Below are 5,425 nucleotides of genomic sequence, written 5' to 3' on the forward strand. Positions count from 1 at the left end.
AGATCGCTCTTTATTTCTAATTTCTCTCAAGTACATCTGGTACATTCTCAGTGCTAAAAAGTTAGAATCTGATACAAAATATAATTACATTGCATACCCAGAATTTTTTTTGAGGAAGCTCAGTGTATGTGTACTTACATACACTTAAAATACACAACTAGGCCAATCTTTTTTCTTTGAATAGGAACACTGTAGTGCATACTACATAATTGTAATACTTTCAATGTGCTTACATTGCATAATTGTTCGAGCACTACATCTTGAGCATTACTGATCTTCCGTAAGGATGGTAAAACGAGAATCCAATAGTGGCCCAAAACGCCAACACAAAGCCGGCAGCTGTGACCACATATAGAACTGGGTCACCGGTCGCCTCTTCCACTTCTTTCCCGGCAGCAGGATCTGGACTGGGAGCAGCACACATGTCCCCCTGTGTAATCTGGTGAAGGTTGGTGTTACCTAGGTAGCTCTCCATGCCAAAGCCTAGCTGACCAGAGTTTGGTATACATCCTGACAAGTTGTTGTATGCCACAGAGAACACCCCCAATGTTGATAACTGAGTTAGCTGCCAAGGTATTGGTCCACTCAGCTCATTGTGGGAGAGGTCCAAGCTCTCTATCTCCTCCATGCCGCTCAAGGTCATCGGGATCGGGACAACAAAGAAATTGTATGACAGGTTAAGGGATTTGACATGGCTTAGATTCCCTAGCTCCCAAGGAATTTCTCCATGCAACATGTTTGCAGTTAGGTCGATGCCAGACATTGAAGCGAAGAAACTTCGACCGTATGTGTAGAGATTCCCCTTGGAGGCAAAGGTGAAGCCTCGTAAGTCATATGAAGAGCCATTGTATATCTCTCCATAGACTGGCTCCAACATTTGATCGTCTGTGTCGCCTTTGAAAGACATATCACCAATACATGCTGGCAATGAACCTGAAAGCTTGTTATGGGACAAATCAATTATCCTCAAGTACATGAGTTTGCACACTTTTGGATTAACGGGCCCTTCGAACTTATTTCTGCCCAACGTAAGTAGCCTAATGTTGTCAAGATAACGTACCCAATGGAGGTTGCCTGTGAACTGATTGTGTCTGATATCCAAAGAAATCAGACTTGATGTGTTGAAAAAGGGAAAAGAGATATCGCCAGAAAACGAGTTCTCAGACAGGTTAACAAAATTGAGCTGTATAAAGATACAGTTTGGTACAGACCATGTAAGATTATTGCTTGATATATCTAAAAAGTGAAGTCCCATGAAGCCACAGATTTGTGGATGAATTTTGCCGGTTATATGGTTGCCAGCAAGATTCAGAACTACCAAAGAAGATAGATTCCATAATGAGTTATCAAGATTGCCAGACAGCTCGTTATCATGCAAATCCATGACTTTTAAAACACCTGACAAACTATATGGTATTGTCCCTTCAAATTTGTTCCTGTCCAGGTACAATTCATTCATATTGGACAGATTATTCATCCCACCAGAAATTAGACCACCAAGCCTGTTGTTTGAGACCTTCATTGTGGATAGCCATTGATAATTAGTGAAGAGGTAATATCAGTGCAAGTCATAGAACTTGTGCTGGATGTGCAATTTGGTTCTAAAACTTGCAAAATACGGAATTTTGGTCACGTAACTTGTCTCACTGTGTAAATACGGTGCTTTCTACCATTTCAGGATGTACGGCCTGCACACGTGGCGTGCCAGCACGGCGTAGGCCCGCCTGTCAATGACCGAAAGCATTTTTTTTCAGATAACTCCCTTTCATTTTATTTATTTACACACAAAATTCCTCAAATAAAATTTAAAACTGCAACAATAGGGATTTGATCCCACAATCTGCAGCCCAGTTACTCACATACATTACCACCAGACAAAGCTGGCTAGACGCTTAGTATTTACAAAAACAACTATATATCCTATAAATACGGACTGTACAAATTATACTAAATTTTAAATCTAAACGGAAGACACGAGCACCATGGTTCGAACCTGTTACCTTCTGAATGAAGGTCGCGTGTGAGTGGGATAACCTATCACACTTCATGTTTTAAATGGACAAACAACATTTATGCTGTCAGACCTTGCAAATTTTATTTTTATGTTGTCAGTTCTTATGTCATGTCTATCCAAAACTAAATTATGTTTTTTCTAAATTTTCTGTGGAATAGTGAAACTTTTCATCGTGATGTAGCTTAAGATTACTTACTATATTTAGGTTGAGCTGGCAGTATCCCTAGTAGATAATAAAAGGGTGGCTAAGACTACAAATTTGCACACAGTACCTAACTTTTAAATATAGCTTTCCCACAAAAGAAAATTTATATATAGCTGGCTGGACTTGGGGCTCATAAACTTGAAACTATACAACACAAAACACTTCTATCTATATTTATCTCTAAGAAACAAAAATCTAGTCTGTCTTCAGCTAATTGTGAACAATGTAAAATGCAAAGGCAACATAAAGAAAAAACAAAATACATGAGAATATAAATTGTTAATTTTTTTAAAAAAACATATGTTGTTTTCTTACATAAGTAAAAGAAAAAAAAATTAGACAACAAAGATTTGGGTCCCTTTATAGTAACAAGTGTCATCATGGTCGGATGGTTAGCCCATGCACATGCAGCCAGCCACCAGCAGGACACAAAGGTTTGAACCATGGGGCTCACAATCTTCCATTCAGATTTAGATATTATTTTGTATGGTCTTCAAAGGACATATCATGTATAGTTGTGAAAGTTTAACAAGAGTCATGATTAGTCTGGTGGCTATCCATGCTAGTCGTTTAGTAGGGGATCATTCGTTTGATCCACACTGCGGTGTCTTTTTTTCATTTTATTTGACTGATTTTGTACGTGAGTAAATAAAATGCAAGGGAGTTATCTGGAAAAAAAATGCTTCCAGCCGCCACAGGTGGGCCTACGCCATGCTGATAGGCCACATGTGCAGGCCATACGTCCAGATATGAGAGGAAGCATCGTATTTGAATGTGCAAACAAGTTATATGATCACAATTCCATATTTTGCAAGTTTTAGAACCAAACTACACATCAAACGCAAGTTGTATGACTCCCATACAAGCTGGAACTTCCCCCAGAAAGTTTGTTGTTCGACATGTCCAAAGATTGCATGTAAATGTTCTCGCACAGCGACTTTGGTATGTTCCCATCGATGTTGTTACTAGAAATATTAAGAACAGACAATCTTGGAAACAATGAGCCAATGTTGTCTGGCAGTTGTCCTGTGACTTGGTTCATGTGTATGTCGATAGTGGACAGATAAGGTTGGGTATGCCTTGGGTCCATCGATCCAGTTAGTGAGTTATTTCCAAGATTTAGATACTGAAGTGTTGATTCCTTTGTAAACAGCCAACTCGGCATGCTACCGGACAAGTTATTGTTGGATAAATCAAGCATCTCTAAATGACGTTGTGTGCGTAAAAAATGTGGTTCTGCAATAATGTTCTTGTCAAGGTCACAACCAGAGAGCAATAGCACTTTCAATTGGAACGAAGGAATCCATCCAGGAATATGCCCGTCAACAACTAGGTTAGAATTGCCTGAAAGGTCTATCACTTCTAGATTTGTGAGGTTTCTAAGCCAAATGAAAGAAAATCTACCACTCAAATTGTTGCCGGAAAGCTGAAGAGCCTTAAATGACGATGGAAGATTTGATGATTGATTTATCAGAATTTGTCCTCCAAAGCAATTATATGAGAGATCCAATTGTTGAATATGTGGAAGCAAAAACACGAATGCTGGAATGTTTCCACTGAACTGGTTGATTGCCAAATACAACTCTCGTAGATTCTTGAGAATTCGAAATGCTGCAGGAGTAGAAAAATCATGTAACAATAGTTATCATCAATGGTTACACTTTTTTTCTTCTGATATACGCAGTAAATGTTCTTCTGATAGGAATACCTTGTTCATTTGGAAGAGCTCCACTCAACTTATTAGATACGAGATTTAAAATTTCAAGATGAGGAAGTGCAAATAAAGACGCAGGAAGAGATCCACTAAACTGGTTGACACCCAAGTTCAAGGTCTTGATGTTTATAAAGTCTGCAATGCGTGCAAGTAGTATAATTGTTACAGGTAACACATACTAATAAAACATGAAATAAGAATATCTACCTGTAAAAATTGGAAGAGTTCCGTTGAGGCTATTATAACTGAGATCCAAGACTTCAAGTGAAAGTGGTCCTGAGGATGAATTTATTGGAATTTGCCCACGGAAGTGCAAATAGCGATTCCGGGAGGTCTCCATCGAAGCTATTGAAAGACATGTTCAATTGTCGGAAGTTTCTAAGATTTTCAGTAGCTGCAACATGTGCAGGCATGCGAGACGAATTATTAATATGAAAATTTGATGTCTACCTTAGTATTCCTACAATAAGCACAAATCTCTACCTGTGCTTGGAAGAGCTCCGGTCATGTAGTTACCGTTGAGAGCTAGAACTTCCAGTGAAACAATGCGCCCTAGAAATTCCGGGAAACCCCCTCCCTGTGTAGTAGCACTAAAGTCAAGATATCGAAGCTTGGATAGTACAACTAATCATGCAGGTGTTTTTGTTTGTATATCAATGAGAATAAGAAGTCATTGCACATACATATTGTTCTATAAAAAGAGAATTTGGAGCACACATACGTACCTTCCAAGGCTAGCGAACAGGGATAATTGTTTGATAGATCAAGGTATTCAAACTCATGTAATGCAGAAAACACTGTTGAGTTTAAATACCAATGATCGTGTGAACTAGTCACAAATATGTACGAAAGATCGAGATGAGACACTCGTTGTGTTGTATTGTTGCATTTCACACGCTCCCACGAGCAGCAGTCATCACCATCCTCCCCCCATGAATTAGTCACGCCCAAGGAGCGCGCTCTCATAAGGGAGGACTGAATATCCATTAGTGCAGCCCTCTCCTCCACGAAGCAACCAGAGGACAAGTGAAGCATGAACTGTAACGACAAAAATAGTACTAATATCGAAGACAATAATCCCCATGGCAAGCAGCTACCCATAGCTAGACTTTGGGAGAGAAGTGGTGAGTGGTTTTGCAGTTCTGCAGGCTTTCCTTTTATCGATCTTTCGCTAGCTTCATAGGTACTAATTATAGACGCAAGGACTTGCAAGGAATACAAGTCTAGGAGTACAACTTGGCACATAAGGTCAATTTAATTACTTGAACAAAGTCTTCAGCAATCATGCATCATCCACAGGAAATCTTGTTGTGAAGATATTTCTGTTGAGTATATGTGTTATGCATATCTGTGTATTGGGCCTACCTTCTAGTTCCTTGTATAGCTGAGGTCGTGACCCACCTCTTGTACATCATATATATGTGCCTTTGCACGTGAGCAATACATTGTGCAATACCAACAACATACATGATATCAGTTTTTAGGTTATAAC

General features: G+C 39.2%; 1 pseudogene; it reads right to left on the bottom strand.

Moving 5' to 3' along the window:
- Nucleotides 1-253: 253 nt before the first annotated feature.
- On the bottom strand, nucleotides 254-5,034 carry LOC119346033 (annotated as a pseudogene).
- Nucleotides 5,035-5,425: the final 391 nt, after the last annotated feature.

The sequence above is a fragment of the Triticum dicoccoides genome, unplaced genomic scaffold (assembly GCF_002162155.2).
Source record: "Triticum dicoccoides isolate Atlit2015 ecotype Zavitan unplaced genomic scaffold, WEW_v2.0 scaffold37227, whole genome shotgun sequence".
NCBI lineage: Eukaryota > Viridiplantae > Streptophyta > Magnoliopsida > Poales > Poaceae > Triticum > Triticum dicoccoides.